Source organism: Arvicola amphibius, chromosome 1 (genome assembly GCF_903992535.2).
Source record: "Arvicola amphibius chromosome 1, mArvAmp1.2, whole genome shotgun sequence".
NCBI classification, from domain to species: domain Eukaryota; kingdom Metazoa; phylum Chordata; class Mammalia; order Rodentia; family Cricetidae; genus Arvicola; species Arvicola amphibius.
In genome coordinates, this window is record NC_052047.1 from 164,665,068 (window position 1) to 164,683,022 (window position 17,955).

General features: G+C 43.0%; 1 protein-coding gene and 1 pseudogene across 2 annotated transcripts in view; one reads left to right on the forward strand and one right to left on the reverse strand.

The window, feature by feature from the left end:
* Nucleotides 1–17,955, reverse strand: part of Mamdc2 (MAM domain containing 2) — a 135,212-nt gene that overhangs the window by 79,708 nt on the left and 37,549 nt on the right. The gene's annotated exons all lie outside the window — the stretch shown is intronic.
* LOC119819427 lies at nt 700–2,104 on the forward strand (annotated as a pseudogene).

The following is a 17,955-nucleotide window of genomic DNA, read 5'->3' on the forward strand; positions in this document are numbered from 1 at the left end:
TCCTTCCTCCTCCCCTACTCTGCTCTTTTCTCTCCCTCTACCCTCTTTCCCCCTACTCTTTCCCTCTTCTCTCCTTTGTTTGAGAAAAGGTCTTCTGATCAACTCCTAACACAGAGTAAAAAATATTGCTGGTATGTATCCCAGACTGGCCTAGAACTTGTTAGCCTCCCGTCTTTGTCTACCCAGTGCTGAGATTAAGGGCATACCTCTCTCAGCTGTTTTCCCCTTTGCTTTCTCAAGATAGAATGATCGTTGTAAATGACGTTCAGGAGACAGGCACCCACATTTTCAGCTGTAGAGAATTTGATATGTTCCCACTGTGCCTTAAGTTCATGTACATTTACTTTTCCTCATGGACAATGTACATATTATAGTGGTATTTTTAATGAATGTATATAAAAGCATTTTATTGTACTATAAAACATTATAAATACATAAAAATGAAAACTTTAGAGCAAATATTGTACTGAATATCAATTTCCTGTTCCAAATTTTAAAAGAAAAAGGAGTCTCTTAAAAATTAAAACTTGGCATTCAGTCTGAGTTTTCATAGAGCCATCCATCATTCTGTCTGAGGATTCAGTAGAGGTAGTGTCTGGAGACATTAAAAAAAACCCGTCAGGTAACTCAGACCATTGCATATGTGTTTCTTGAACCAATTTGAGGAATCTAGTTTATTTGGTCAACTGACATCAGAAAATGAAGTGTGACACTCAAGAAACACTCCTCTGGTGGCAGCAGAAGGAGAGCTGCAGTTCATACCATCAAAACTCTCTCCAGAAGACAGAATGCAGAACAAGAAAGGTCCCCCAGAATAGAGATTACTCTGATTACAGCCCCTCTGACTGTAAGCAGTCAGGAAGAGGGTATTCTTCCAATGACAGCATGGAATCACAAAGTAGGGACCAAGAAAAATGCAGAGAGAGAGAGAGAGAGAGAGAGAGAGAGAGAGAGAGAGAGAGAGAGAGAGAGAGAGAGAGAGAGAGAGAGAAGCGAATAGGAAAAGATCCCTGACAACCCCATGTCCTGGAAGAAGGATGAGCAGGATCCACTGCTCACTTGAACCAGAAGAGCATATATTCGTCCTGCAGAACTCAGGGTGACGCAGGAGCAGATCACAGATAAAAATGGTCTAGCCTACCAGAGGATGAGCTGGGAGGCCCTGGAGAAATCAATGAATGGTCTTATTAACAAGGTCAACATCTCCAATACAAGTGCTATTATCCAAGAGCCCCTCCAAGAAAACCTAGTCAGAGGGAGAGGGTTGCTGTCCAGGTCTGTCCTGCAGGCACAGAGTGCTTCTCCAGTCTTTACCCATCTTTTTTTTAAATTTTAATTTTAATTTTTTTCTTTACTCATCTTTACACTGAAATCAACTCAAAATGCCCACAGATTGGAGAATTAATCCTCAAGAGACTAATTCTTAATTTCTGGAAAGGATATCAAAGGAATAATAAGCAACTTTACCTGACTGCTTCAAAATGTGTGGCACATCTTATTAACCACAATGTGGCACAGGAGGTTCTGTGTCTGGAGATGTCTCTTTGCTGCTGGAGAGACCAGCAGACGACAACACTGAGGTGTCTATTGGCATCATTAAGGAGTGTGGACTCAAGTTTGCCCCGTTGTCACCAAAAGGATTCAATACTCTCTCTGAACACCTGTGAAACATTCTACATGTGACTGAAACTGACCAAAGAACTCAGCTCCTGATTAAAGAGATGCTATACGGAAGGACAGGTTTAAGGACTACCCTGTTATTTGGGAAGGACTTGATTTAGTGAAAGATGATCGGGTTACCAATGTGCTCTGCTTGAAGGATGACTACGATCCAGAAGATCTTCTTAGTGTTTTCAAGATGGACCTTAATGTTATGGAAAATGAAGAGAAGTACAAAGCTATATCAAAAAGGAAACTCATGATGAAGGAGACAGTGATTCAAACACAGACCAAGAAGCTGGAAGTGGTGAAGATGAGGAGGAGGAGAAAGAGGGAGGAGAAGAAGGTGGAGGAGGCAGAGGAGGAAGAGGAGGGGGAAGAGGAAGGAGGAGGGGGAGAAGAAGAAGAAGAAGAAGAAGAAGAAGAAGAAGAAGAAGAAGAAGAAGAAGAAGAAGAAGAAGAAGAAAAAGAAGAAAAAGGGCTTTTAAGTGTGCTGTAAACAGTGTAATTAAGTGGCTTCTGAAGTACCACTCTAAAACGGCTTTCTTCATTCACTGAGAAGGGATTGTGAAGAATGCCACTGGGGTTTAGTGGGTGAAGACTTTTCAGTACCCTGTAGGACCGAAGACTGACTGCCCCTTACAACAGAATACCCGACCCAAGAATTTTAAACAAGAAAATTCATTTTTCCTAACAACATAATTTTAATTTGGTATTTTAAACCTTCATTTCTATAGGTATATCATGTTGAGAGTGTGTGATAATGCAAGCTTGGCAAGAGTGTGTTTGAACATGAACTCATTTAAAAATAATAAAATGGTATATATTAATATAAAAAAATTAAAACTTGCCAGGTGGTGGTGGCACACGCCTTTAATCCCAGCAGTCAGGAGACAGAGGCAGATGGATCTCTGTAAATTCAAGGCCAGCCTTGTCTGCTAGAGCTAGTTACAGGACAGGCTCCAAATCAATAGAGAAACCTTGTCTCAAAAACCAAAAAAATAAAAAATAAAACTTAGTACCAATTGTTAGACTGTGGCATCAACAGCGATAGTCAAAATAATTTTTATAGTTTAATTTTAGGTAAAAGTTTCCAAAGGTCTGATGTCTATATATCAAATGTGTGTTTTAATACTCACCTTGAAAACAATAGCTGAATGTTTCACTCCCTCTAACAAACATGCCTAAAGAGAGCAACATAAATATGAAAACTGCTTTTCTTTTTCCCTTTTAGTCTTTGTATAATTAGGTATTTTTCACTAGAAAATTATCTTAGTGGCAGTATATAATTCAGGCAGTTTATAATAATGCAAAATAAGAGCATCATATTCTTGAAGTTTAACTTCTCTTGCTGCTTGACTCTGATTTCTCCCATTCTGCTGGCATGTGGTGTGGGTACAGAAATCTTGCATCAGAGACACATGATCAATCTTAAGAGAGGACAATAGCCAGTCAGATGGGGCAGAATCAGGATGAGGGAAAGACAGGCCAGGCATGGTGGCACACACATTTAATTCCAGCACTTGAGATACAGAAGCAGATAGATCTCTGTAAGTTCAGGCCTTCCTGGTCTATATTGAGTTCTAGGCCAGCTAGGACTACATAGGGAGACCCTGATTTAAGGGGAAATGTATGTGTGTGTGTGTGTGTGTGTGTGTGTGTGTGTGTGTGTGTGTAGAAGCAGACAGAGATGAGATCGAACATGTTCAGGATGGTATGGATTAAACCAAACAGCAGAGAAAAGCTTAACATAGACTTACAGACATGGCAATCCTATGACAAGAGATTCAGGAAGACCAGCTTCGGACAGCACCTTGGATAGCTCCCCAGGAACTGAGTTCTTTGACAAGGCCAACACAGTAAGAAAGAAGGCTTTTACCTTCTCTGTCCCAGTATCTCTAGGATACCACCACTCTAGGATGAAATAATATTTCCCTGAGCCTTTAGGAACCAATCATAGTGTTCCATGGCAGGACCTGACTTAGCTTTGTAAGCCAGGTCATCCTCTGTGTTTCCTGGATCTTTGGTGATGGTAGTGATGGGAATAATTATGATATAGAACAACATACATTTGTCGATGTTAAAAGTTCTATCATGAAACACATTTAATACATTGTTTTGATTGGAGGCTCAAACCTCTTCATTCCGAGTTCTTGGATTAAAGATATGCAACATCACATCAAAGGAACATTGTTTTCATTACTATAACTCCAAATATAGTGAAGTTCATTTTACAAAAGTCCCTGTGTATGCCTTTCATGTGGGCATCAGACCTTTCCTAGAACTAGTTAGACAATGTCATTATGGAGAGAGCTCTCTTCTGCCACTTGTCCTTAGAAGTGTCCATAGACTCCTGAGCTCAAGGAAATAGTCTACTCACAAAGTTGTTTGGTTATGTTTGCCGATGCTGTCAGTGGATAACAGAAAATCTTGAAAATCAGACTCATTACAAATGGTTATTCGCTGAATTGAGGACATGACATTTGGGTTTTTACTCAAAGAAGAAGACCTTTGAATGGGATCAGTGTGGGAAAGGAGTTAGGCAGACAGGACAAAAGTCCGGCACCTTAAGTAAAAGAGTGGGCAAGGGTCAATGTGGCACCAGAGACATGAATCAGTTGTGGTGACTTTCCAGCATGTAATGTTGTCAGTGTAAGATGCTGCTTCCAGCATGCTGAGCAAGAGTTGTGTTCATTTACTCATTCAACAGCATTGACGGAGCAGCTACCTTGTGCCAGGGACCATTTCAGACCTTAGACACATGACTGTAAACAAAACAGTTGCTTAAAGCATTATACACACTTTTCTGTCTATCCGAAGTCAGCTCACTTTTCCTAGAGCTTGCTGGGACAATAGGAAGGCTAATCAGGAGGAGGTAAAATTTTAAGTGGAGCTGTTCGACCTGTCAGTGCAGGCCAGGAATGGCAGAACATGAGTGTCTCACTTTACAAAAGCCACCAGCCAGCACCGAACCTGAGAATCACCAACAGATGATTTCCTGTGGTATTTGAGTGGCCAATAGGACTATGGGTAACACAAGCAGTACCCAGTTGGACATATTTAAGACCATGAAATATTAGCATCTGACAAAACCCAAGAAGCCATTCAGCCCGCATCCTTCCCTAGAGTCTTCTGAAGCCTGTTAACTAGAGCATGGTAGAGCTAGACAGAACTTGCTCATTTATACTGGAATGTGTACAAGAAGATACTTCTCTGTGTGACTTTCACATTTCATTGTGTCTGACTGAGGCATCTTCTCAGTAATGTCATTGCATTGACCCGCATTTGTGGTGGAAAACCCGAGGTGTCTCAAAGCAATTGTTGTTGCTTTCTTCCATGGGTCTGATAGCTAGGGCTTTGGCTTGCAGCAAAGGTACAGGAAAAGAAAAAGCTTGAAGAAGGATGAAGAAAGGAATCCAGTTGCAGGGACAATGGTCAGCCTGTCCTCAGCTGCTATTCCCTTTTTTCCAGTGACTGCTAGAGCCCTTTGATTAGGACAGCTGGCTCTAGGTGACCGAGCAGGCAGAACTTCCCTGAGCTTAGGGGGCAGATTATATCTGTGCAAGAAGGGTTTCACAGACTATGCAGCCCTTTCCTTTCTTGTTTGGATTGTAGAATAAGAAATACTTAAAAAGGAAAACCTGGGATGGGGACTGCTTTCTAGAAAGATCAGTCCCAAACAGATATCATCTAATAAAGCTAAAATTAGAAAGTCACACATAAACACTTTGAAATAAGAATGCTGAGCTTCTGCTAAGTGGTTGAGGATAGAATATGAATATACAGAGAGGGCCTCAGGAATGAAAACCCAGCACTCATACTGGAAAAGAACACTTCTTTCTTCATTTTCCAAAGCTGCTCATAATGGTCATCCTGACCTCTGACCTGATTTTAGTCACAGGACTAAATGTCCTACGTTTCCTTTGTTAAGTCTGAAGTTTTTGTTTTTTTTTTTTTTTTTTTTTTTTTTTTTTGTGTGTGTGTGTGTGTGTGTGTGTGTGTGTGTGTTGTGTGTGATGCCCAGGGCTTAATCAATGCAAGATAAATGCTTGCCACTCAACCACAGCCCAGATCAAGTAAACTCAATCTTTTGAGGAAGTTCAGAGCTAAAAGAAACATTGAAATTGAAGTTTTAGTCACAGTAGTTTCTTGTAGAATATTGTGCATTCGTCTCTTCTTCTTGTCCTTTTCCTCCTCCTCTTTTGCTAATATTTTCAAGATTCTTTCTTGGGGAGAAAGGATGCAGCATTTATTAGGAAGTTCTGATTTGCAGGTGCTATTGTGTTGTGAGGGCTGAAAGGCCACCAGATCAAGGAAATTGCTTTTTGAGCTTGCTGGTCTGGATGAGCAGTGGATGGCCTCTTCAGAGAAAAATGACTCCCATGATTGGCCCTGTCTCCTCACCGGCCCTTCAGCAGCAATTATGCCAGTAGTCTCAAACCTGGACTGAGTGGCTCATACGTCTCTCTAGACTTACGGCTGCAAAGAGCTCTTGATTTTCCTTTCAGATGTGGAGAAGCCCAGCCACTTCTCTGAATTCTTAGATTAAAAGATGGGCTTTATGGAAGGTGGCAAAATATGCCCAATAAATTTGCAGATATCAGGAACAAATCCAAATTCAAAGCAAGAAAATGTGAGTCATATGATGGGAGAGCATACTCACATTTAACATTGAAATGTTTTGTTTTGTTTGTTTTTGTTTTTTGTTTGTTTTTATTTCTTTCGAGACAGGGTTTCTCTGTAGCTTTGGAGTCTGTACCAGAACTTGCTCTGTAGACCACGCTGGCCTTGAACTTACAGAGATCCATCTGCCTCTGCCTCCCGAGTGCTGGGATTAAAGGTGTGCGCCACCACCGCCGGGCTTGCACACTCACATTTTAATCTCTGAATTTTGGACTTTCCTAGGAAACTCACAGTAGACTCAAACTTGGATTTTGAAAATCGTTTTTTTTTTTTTTCCTTCTTTCTCTTCATTTAAAAAGATCTCGTAATTCTTACAGATTTCGGCAGTTGACTTAGGGCAGTTGACTTATGTGCTGGTTAGGCCAGTACTAACCTTTGTGACCTTAACTACAGTTATTTCAAGTAGCCATTACTCCTTCCAGTTCTTTACGTCCCAGGACTTCATTGTCTGAATCAAGGAGGGTGGAGGTCTCTGCAAGCATTTTGCCCTTTGCGTTTAGCCAGTCCTTTGTGCCCCAGCCTTGCCTGTCTCCTGCACTTCTCCCGACCTAGGAAGTATGACTGGATGCAAGATTGGAACAAGTAAAATCACCCAGCACAGGAAGGATGAATGATGGGTAAGGATGAGATGAGTCCTTGGATATCCTCTCTAGGAAGTTTCAGCCATAAAGAGCCTTCAAAGAAAGATAATATATTGAAATGTCTTTTTCTGAAGGGGGACAGACTAGCTACTGGGATCAGTATGGGGTTTCCAATTTGCTTAGTCTATCTACAAATTACTATACACCTTTGAACATGTCGTCTTCAGTTCAGCAAGAGACTTGGGAGGATGAAAATAGAAGATTCATTGCTTATAAAAGTATTTGGACTTCGTTGGTCTGTTGGAAACTTAGGTGTGTGCACAACCCTCACTGCTTTATTATAGACAAAGGTAGAACACAAGGGCATTTCTAATGCCATGAATGTGCTTTTTTTTTTTTTATAAGGAAACATGGTAATAAGATCAAGGGCTCTGGGGAGAACGATGTTTAACCATGAGGATCTGAATTCAGATCCTAGCATCCATGTAATCTCAGTTTGGGGTGGGGAAAGTAGAGACAGGAATATCCCTGGGGCTTGCTGGCCACTCATTCTAGCTAAACCAATCAGCCCAATATGCAGTGAGAGCCATTGTCCTAGTTAGGGTTTCTATTGCTGTGATGAAGCACCATGACCAAAGGTAACTTGGGAGGAAAAGATTCATTTCACTCACACTTCCATTTAACAGTTCATCCTCAATAAACAGCAAGGGCAGGAACTCAAGCAGGGCAGGAACCTAGAGGCAGAAGTTGAGGCAGTGGTCATGGAAGGGTGCTGCTTACTGGCTTGCTCTCATGGATTCTCTGCTTGCTTTCTTATAGAACCCAGTACCACCAGCCCTCCTCCAATGGAGTGGGCTCTCTCACATATATCACTGTGAAAATATCCTACGGACTTGCCTACAGCCTGACCTTATGGAGGCTTTTTCTTCAACTGAGACTCCCTCCTCTCTGAAGATTCTAGTTTATGACAGGTTGACATAAAACCAGCCTGCATATCTTAAAATATAACATGAAGCATGATTAAGGAAGATACCAGCATCAACTTCTGGTCTTTCTACACTTGTGTACTTATATACAAACATACATAGAAAACCTTAGCAAAATTAGTCAGTGAAAGGGGCAAGACAGGATAGTCCCAGAACAACTCCAGGTAAGGCTCTATTCAATGACTTGGCTGTTCTTTCCCTTTCGGCAGGGTTCTTGTGGCTCTGAAGTCCAAGATAAACATCCTCGAGATCTGATTAGCCTCCATCAATAGGCCAGGCCGCCTCACCCAGTTCTTCTGCTCTCCAACACTCACAGATTCACTCCCGGCCTGGCTCACCCTTGCCCTTCTCTGCCTCATAAGCATCTTCTCCACATCAAACAGATATCAGACATGCTCTTGAAGCAAAGCAAGACAGAGGACATGTCTCCATGTGGCTCAACTAATATTTATTGTCTACTATATGCCACGAACTTATAAAGAGAAAGAAAGAAAATACAGGCAGAGGTCCTCCTTCATGAGATGCCAGTTCCTTGCAGGAACACCATGCCGGAAGAATGCTTGGATCAGGATATTTACCATACCAGAAACCCCAGCTTCTCTCTGCTTCGCACCATGTAAAAACTGTATTTTTGTCTGTGTGGGGTGTACATACTTAACACGATTTTCAAAATTAGATGGCTCCACACTATTTTTTTTTTTTTTTTTTTTTGTAAAACAGAAACTAGAGACCTGTTTTGGAATTAAAAGCTTTCCTGACCATTTAGAAACTTTGCAAGATTTTCCATTCCTCGATGTTAAGTTTGCATTTGGCCACAAGCTACAGTTTAGCTTTTGGCCGCCAAGGCGCAGATTGGCAACGATACATGGAAACCCAGGGAACGAACTGTGTAAACAAACAATCTTCCCAAAAGCTCATGCAACTCAACTAGCTCCACTGCTATAGAGAAGTACACTTTTTCTTAATAAAATAAGAGGAGCAAGAGAGAGGAAGGGATAGAGGTTGTTGGGGGGAAGTGGAGAGAGGGACCCCAGCAACAGGGACATTATTAAATAGATTATGATTATATTGCAGATTCTTGGACAACTACTAAAAAGAATGATGTAACCATATATAGAACTTAGAAATATGTCATATCCATGAGTGTGGGTGGGTATTTATCACTACAGCATATAAAGAATATAGCCGTGTGTTTACAAATTATAAAAATATGAGTCAATGCATCTATGCACATTGAGCAAATATGGGAAACACTGGTCATTTCAAGGGGGTGAAAACCGGACAAAGAAGGTTGTCAAGCCATCATTTGTGCCATCCTCACACTATTTGAATTTTTATTAAAAAATCAAGTTTGGTCATTTAAAATAACCAGCCTTTAATCTCTGGAACCCCTGCTCCCCCAGACCCACACTCATTCTCTCTCCTGAAATTAAATACTATAATAAATAAACATAGTGAGGCCACTAAAAGTCTAACTTATTTATGGTGCATTACTGACCTAGTATGTGTGAGGCCCTCAATCTGATTCTCATTCCCGCAAGAAAAAAGGAAAAAAGACACCAAAACCCAAACAAACAGAAAACCCCAAAACACTACAGGATAGTCAAACCCCAAACAGGAACCTGAGGAAGTGCACCCTGCTTTGCAGAATGAATGTCGAGTTTAAGATGTTTCTGCATATACAAAGAGAGGAAGAGTGATGTTGAGCAACAAGGCTCAAAATTACAAAACACGAGGCACGAAGGAGCTCTGTTTGTAGACAAAGTTTGCTTCTGTTTTAATCTTCTGCAGCTGTACAGATCTGGCCCGCTCGCCCAAATTAACGGCAGGTGCACTGAGCTGGTGGCGGGGAGAGGCTGGAGACACACCTGCCTCATGACTCCCTCAAGGTTATACTGTGGGCTGGGAGCTTCCAAGGGAGTCATCTGAAACTCACTCATCCATGTGGCCACGCTGGCGCTCTGGTTTGTAAAGGGCAGATTTATTATGACATCTGAGAGGAAACAAGTAGCCATTTTCTTGTCAAAAACTCAGAAGGGGCCCTTAACCGTGCAGTTCACGAGCAATTAGTCAAGTGCTCAGAAGTAGCTGGCTGAGGCTGAGCAAAGCACAAAACCCCGTGGCTTTGATCCATAAGCCCCCAGCGGACCACCCATGCTGCGTGCTCAAGAACCATGTGTGCTCATCAACGACACAATATAAGATCGGCAACTCGAGGGCTGTTTATATTCACGGCTCTCTGCTGGGTGCTCACTCAGCGGGAGAGAGGAATACTTAATGTCCTTCTTATAGCCGCGTGGAATGTGTTAGGGGTTTGTGCTTTGAATGAAGCCTTTGAGAGTTTCTGTGTCTCCACACCACATCCATGTGGCCTGAGTGACTGTGTGTGCCAGCAAGATTTGTGTTTTCGGTAGCTCTACTTGTTAGGGAGGGTGAGTGGGCCAATGGGCACCTGGCTGTGGCATCTCGAGCCTTCTGCTTCGGGGGCAGTGAAATAAAGCATGGTGGGTGTCAGAAACAAGGAGGTGATCCATTCTGTGCCGTGACCACAAAACATGCCAGCTAAATGAGAAGATGCAGCCAAGCCTGATTCTGGAAGATGGCGACTTGGGTGTCAACTCTGAAGGCGAGGGACAATTTTAGGAGCAAAGGCTACTGTGCCCGAGGCAGGGTGGGTTTGCAATGGGCCTTTCAACTTACTTCCACCCTTCTCCCAAAGTAGAGATCCTAACAAAAGAAGGTTTCTGGAGTGGGTCTAGAGAGACGAGACCTAGTGGCCTAAGATGGAGACTTTTATTGACATGGTAGGACCCAGAAGAAAAGACTCCAACTACCCATTATCCATTAACCAGCAGTTTAAGAAAATACACAGGGCCTTTGCAACTAGTGCAGAGGAGAACATTCCCAAGAGAAGAAACTGAATGCAGAAGAGAGTTAGCAGTCTAATTTAGGGCTACCAAGGACTCCATATGAACTAGCATTTGGTCTTAAGACAACACCAGGGCTATCGGTACTGCTCTGTTTTGTACTAAGACTGTGTTTTTATTTTCGTTCTTCTTTTACAGTGATACACCACCCTCTCACAAACTGCCCTGCAGCAGCAAATGCCTTCCTATGTTCAGCTGAAAATTCTAAGGAGGAACGAGTAGAATTAGAGTCAAATTAAAGAACTGAGTCTCAGCTTCCAGGAGGATACCCAGGCAAGTGAAGTTTTCTCCCCTGTGAGGTGGAGCTTTGGGGCGGGTTGTGATTTTTTTTTTATCTCTACTCTCACACTCTAGCAGGCCTCCTCTAGGCCTGCTTCCCGGAGAACTCAGGTAAGGAAGCTTTGTCTGTAGAGATTGATTGACTGACTAACATTGCAGTACTGTGGAGGGATTGGGATGTTGCAGGTGCAGAGGCTAACTACCTTATCTCAGGCTAGAGTTAGCCTACCCGGAACAGCCATGCCCTCCACTGACTCAGAACTAATAGACTGTAACCATAGATAAGAAACTTTCTGGGGGGCTGGAGAGATGGCTCAGTGGTTAAGAGCACTAGCTGCTCTTCCAAAGGTCTTGAGTTCAATTCCCAGCAACTACATGGTGGCTCACAACCATCTGTAATGAGATCTGGCGCCCTCCTCTGGTGTGTGGGCATACATGGAGGCAGAATGTTGTATACATAATAAATAAATAAATAAATAAATAAATTAAAAAAAAAGAAACTTTCTGGAATCTACTCCTAGGTTCCTCCAACCCAAAAGCTAAAGACTGTCACCAGGTAACAACATATTGGGCCTATAGAAAAGCTGCCACATCTTACTGGAACCATCTCTCCATTGTACCTATCAGTGTGTCTTAAACTCACCTTGATATATGATTTTCTTCACTCTGAAAAACTAGGAAACCTCTTCCTTTGTTGTAGGGGGCCACTTGTTCATTTCAAGATCACCCAGACTCCCAAAATAACCACACAGAAACTGTATTAATTAAATCACTGCTTGGCCTATTAGCTCTAACTTCTTATTGGCTATCTTTTACATCTTAATTTAACCTTTTCATTTACCATGAGGCTCATGGCCTACCGGCAAGAGTCCAGCATGTCTGTCTCTGGCAGCTCCATGGCTTCTCCCTGATTCTGACTCCTTTCTTCCAACATTCAGCTTAGTTTTCCCCGCCTAGCTCTACTCCACCCTATCACAGGCCTAAGACGGTTTCTTTATTAACCAATGGTATTCATAGCATAGAGAGGGGAATCCCACATCATTACTTCCGTGCTAGAACATGGAATTTGCGTGTCCCGCATCTGTGTCCCCAGGCCATAGTCACTCAAAATAGCTTCAGAATAAGCCATCTCTTGTTCCCTTTAAGGTGAGAGCTGTGGATTAGTGTTGTTGTTTTTGTTGGTTGTTGGTTTTTTTTACCAATACTTGCCTTTTGACAAAAAACAAACAGTAGCAACAACAACAACAACAACAACTACAAGAAAAACCATCCTGGACCAGGAACACTTGACAGTCACATCTCTGTTTCATGGAGTCCAGTAAGGAGCAAGGGTGTCTAAATGACTCAAAGGAGAATGAAGGTCAGTCATATGAGAGGACAGTCATACCAAACATACAGCTTCAAGGCCTCTCTAGCTCTCATTCTGGAGCCACTATGGACAAAGGACACAGAGAATTAACCTAGGTCCTCTAAACAGAATGACAGTCTTTTATTATAAATAATAAAATATAGTCATATGGTGCACACCTCACTAACATCTTAATTGGACATGAAGACACAATTCAGAAACTGTAATTCCTGGCACCCATTCTAAGCACCAGGGAGCTATACGGTCTGAATGGGAGCCACTGGCCATCTACCTGTGGCGACTCAAACAATTTGAAACAACATATGATTGAACATGCCATTTCCCAGCCACGTTAGCCACATTTCAGTGGTTAGCTGTCACAGCCAGTGGTTACTGTATTAGACAATCAGGCATATCTACCTTTCTACCCTGGCAGAAGAGTTCTCTGATGTAGATAAATCTTAGACATAACTTTGGGCCTTTGTGAAATCAGAATAAAGTACCAGTGTGGGGCCTGGGGAATTCAGAAGGAAGCTTGAAACGCTACAGTTCATTAGCTTTTTTTTTTTTTTCCTGAGACAGAGTCTCATCTAACCCTATGCAGCAAATGAAGATCTTGATCTTCTGATCCTGCAGCTTCATCCTCGTGAGTGCTGGGATGTCAGGCATGCACCACTGCATCAGGTTCTGTTTAATGTGTCACACGTTAGTACCACATCTGTGGGGTTTTGTTGTTTTGTTTTTAATTTGCTTTGTTTACAGAGACAAGTTCTCATTGTGTAGCCCTGGCTGGTCTAGAATTCACTGTGTAAACCATGCTAGCCTCAAGACTGTGGCCGTCCCGCTTCCACCTCCTGAGGTTAGGATTGGACGTGGGCCGTCATGCCTCGTTGTATGCGATGCTGGGTTCCAGCCCAGGACTTTGTACATGCGAAGGAAGCACTCCAGCAAATGAGCAGCTTCCCCAGCCCTCCTCCTTCACTTTGTTGACATAGCCCATTTATATTTCTTTGCCCCTGTGAGGGGGCTATGAAAATACAGCTTCAAGGCCTCCCAAGCTCTTATTCAGAAGCCACTGTAGACAGGAAACCTAGAATTAACCCAGGTCCCCCCAAACAGGATGGCTTTTATTATTATTATTATGCTAACAGACTGTTTAACTCTTAGTTCTTGCTTTTTAAGTAAAGAAAACTTGACCTAATATCTGGGTTCCGCTCCCTAGCTGGTGACTGTTGAGGTCTGCCCTCCTGGGGCTTCACAGCCATATATTACCATCTTCAATGGAAAGTGCCCATTCTGCTTTAGCAACGAACTCCAGGCCTTGAGACCTGACTTCACAGGAAAGGTCAGGAGGGCTATTTTAAGAGAGCAGTCTGTTATTGAGATTCTGGCATGTGCCCACTCAACGGCGTAAGTCAGCGATCTTCCGAGCACAGAAAATACTGTCAGGAGGAGCACGCCAGGTGTGAGACACTTGAATTCCAGAGGACAGGAATATCATACAGATCAGGAAGATGCATGAAATGATGGAAAGCCTGTCTCCTGTCCAGGACTCAGACAGAGCTTTTCTCATCAGGAAGGATGAGCAAGCTAATGCGATCTCAGAAACACACCACACTCCAAAGCGACACGTGAAGGTGTGTCCTTTTGCTGTCACGTGTGGAGAGGACCAAGTCCTGAGTGAATGTGTGCTGCTGACATGAGCACGGCCATGACAAGAACCCCGATGCCTCAAATTCATGGGGTAGCAAAGCCTTCCCCTGCTCTGAGTCCAGATGTTCACAGTGTGTGCAGAGAGTACCAACCACAGCTTCCTGCGCCTAGATGACTGCAGCCTGAGATGGCTTCTCTGCAGAGACCTCCTACCACGATCAGCCAGCAGGCCTCCCATTCCAGCTGTGTATGATAAGTAGGCTGAATCTCCAAGCCCTGGGGCATCTCCATCAGTGTACACTGCTCACCTGCTCCTAGGTCGTCTTTCTTTCTTTCTTTCTTTCTTTCTTTCTTTCTTTCTTTCTTTCTTTCTTTCTTTTTTCTTTCCTTCCTTCCTTCCTTCCTTCCTTCCTTTCTTTCTTTTTTTCTTTCTTTCTTTCTTTTTTTCCAGGTCTATTGTTTCTTTATCCCTTGTTTTCCCAGTCAGGTCAACCCTTAAACCTTGCAGGTCAGGGCAACATAGAAATGGTGAACAGGATCACAGCCTATCCCAGCACAAGGTTAACAAAGTGGGGTCAGAGCTGCCTGTGCTGCCCACAGCTCTCATCCAGTCCCAAGTCCTGGGATATCTTGGGCAGCATGTTGACCCTAGCTGGCCATATGGCCAACACATTTCACATTGTGGTGGAAACTGTTAAATTTTCCACCACTGTGGTGTAACCTTTGGCTTTCCTGTTACTAATTATTCATAATTCTTTTCTCTTTTATTATCTTCTCTTTTGCAGTGTTAGCTTCAAACATGTTATGAACATGTGTTACTGTCTCTCCAACTCCAATGCATTCATAGGAAAGCTTGCTTCACAGCTTTAAATACAAAAAAAATCCCAGGAAGTTTATTGTATCCTAAAACTCTACAGCAATATTTCCTAAAGTTTATAAAAATCACCTTGAGGGATTTGTCTCAAATGAGAATTCTTGTGACTGGTGATCTGTCCTCAGACATTTCCGTTGGCTTAGAGTTGAGAAGTTCCACCTTAAACAAATTCGGCAGCATCTCTGGTCCAGGTGATCCAATGACCAATGTTTGTCTAAGTTATTTTGAGACCAAGGACATCCTGCTGAGCCACAGATGCTGGTTTCTGCAGGACTAGAGTGTAAAGATGAAGCTCAAACTGTACTTGTCTTTATCCCTTGCTGGTTGTGTTCTTGCATAATTTACTCCATCTCCATCGTTGTCATCTAGATGTGCTGGTGTTTTTGTTTTTGTTTTTGTTTTTCCCGTGTGGTGGTGGTGGTGGTGGTGGTGCTAGGAGTTGAACCAAGATCTCACTTGTGCTGGGCAGGTGCTCTGTTAGTGAATGATACACCCCAGCATCCTCTTACATTTATTTTTGAAACAAGGTCTCCCAAAGTCTGACCTGAGCCTCCTGGAGACAGCAAGACTATTGATTTTAGAATTAACTAAGAGACAAGTTATAAACATTGTCAATAAAGCCTGGTTTGTGGCAATTATGTTACAAATGTTTTCTTATATGGAATAAACTGCTAGTTATCTGCTCCAGTAACCTCCTTTCTCTATCTCCATGGCAACACTGTCTCCATCTACAGCAACTCTGTCTCCATCCTTCACAGCTACAGAAGTCCTGACTTTTGTCTGACCATCAGTACCTAACATGAAGAAGATTTCTCAGCATCCTTTGTAACGTTGTGTAGCTAGCCTGGAAGACACAGAAGGCGGGCTGTTTAATTTGAGGGCTATAGTCCAAAGAAAAATGCAGAGCTCCTTTTTGAAAGAGCAAGAAAAAGATGTTGCTCAAGTTACTAATTATAAAGCACTTGCACTCTTCTGGGGGTCTTTCTCTTGACTTGTCGTGATGATTCCTTTCTGTGTGTGCTCCATATACTCCCCAGCTCATCCCTCATGCACACGTGTGCATCAGGCAAATAAAGTTCCCTTATGTTGGTGTAGATAAGGACAACTGTCTACAGGACGGTTCGGTCATCTTGTTGACAAATGGTGACTCAGTGGTGAGAGGAAGTCAACCTAGGCACCAACTCACTGCATAGTCAGGCTATCCCAGACCCCTGCAGCCCAGTGACATTTGAGGCTATGGAAACATCCCTGGGTAGGAACATGCTAGGCAGCTATAATGAAGCTGAGAAATCTGCTCATCCTAGTAAGTTGTCCACCTGGTGCTGCTGGCATCTCAGGATGGCTAGTACTATCGCTACAGCCTGTTCCAAGATGCCATGGGATATGCTTGCCTGGTATTGACCCTTCCAGAGACTGTGTGCTCAGGGAGGGATGGAGGAAGAAAATGCTAATGTCCATTGATGAGACTGAGGGCCAGTGGTTAATACTGAAGAACAGGTTCTAGGGGAGGTAAAAAAGAAAGGACACAGACCCTTGCTTGAGCCAGGACTGCAATCCTCTGGCATGTGTTCCACGACCCATTGGACTTTAGTTATAAAATATATTAAAATTTGTTAATAATTTCCAGATGGTGATGACCTGTTTAACTGCAAGGCCATGTGTGTAGGGGCCAGCCTTGCATATCAGCATTGAAATAGCTCTCTTGAGATCTGGGTTGGTCCTCATGTAGGATTGTTATAAAGAGTTAACCTGACTTCCAAGATCCCATATTTCCCTTCTTACCATGTGGCTACTTTCTCCCTGTCATGTGCTTTTACCATCATACTATCCACCAAGCTATGATGTAACCGGAAGTTCCCTACTGAGGTTTATGAATGAGACTATTGGATTGTTCAGCTTCTAAAACTGTTGCCTGGATGATGTATCTAGCCTTGGGTATTTTATTACATACCCATATTTTATAACATAAAAAATATGTTCTAACACAAATGGCAAATGAGTGAGAAGTATCAGAGTCAAAGAAAACTCCACTCTCCAAATTCTGGCACCCATTCCAATGAGGCCAGTTCTAACAAAGCCGCCAAGTCTCTTATCACTGGCAGAAGGAACAAATGGCTCTCTGTGGCACCTAGTAGCATACCCAAGCACATGCGGGTCTCCAGGCTCACTCAGTATTACACACACCTGTTAACACATTTTAGAGTCCTGGCTCTTCTCAGCCTGCCCCTTACCCCAAACTTCCAGCTCATGGACTTTCCTTCCCCAGTTTCTTATAACCTTGCTATGTTGACCATATTCTCTCTCTGTCTCTGTCTCTCTCTGTCTCTCTCTGTCTCTGTCTGTCTCTCTCTCTCTCTCTCCTCTTCCTCTTTTAGCCCTCTCTCTATGGTCTCTCTTTTTGCCCCCTTTTCCTGGTCTCCTTGCCCACACTCTCTTTTTCTTCATCTCATGCTCTCCCTACCTCTCCTATCATGGCCCAGACCAGTCTGCTGGCCTTGCCCACTCTAGCACTTTCTCTCCCTGCTCGAGACTCTTCTAGATGCCTCTGACTCACATCCACGATAAACACCTTCCACTTAACCATCCCTTGGAGCAGCCCTGCCCTCAGTTTATCCGAGAAGCAGTCTCCAACACAGATGGCATCACTGATGTCAATAGAGGTGATAAGCCTGAGCTTCTTACTCTCAGGCCCAGGTATTGATTTTAGGGGCTCACGACAAACTAACATACATCTGAATACCTGGCAGGGGAGAAAAGCTTGCCTGATGTTGATTGGCTGGTTTCTTTCGTTGCTGTTTTGTTTCGTTTCTATCATCTTCTCCAAAGGACCCATGATCATAAGAGCTTCGTAAACACAGTTAAAATGACTGAGCTTTCTTCTCGGAGCTCTTTCTGACCATTCACACTAAAGTGATAACAGCAACTGTCAGATGCGTTGCAGGACACAGAGCAGGGCCACACACTG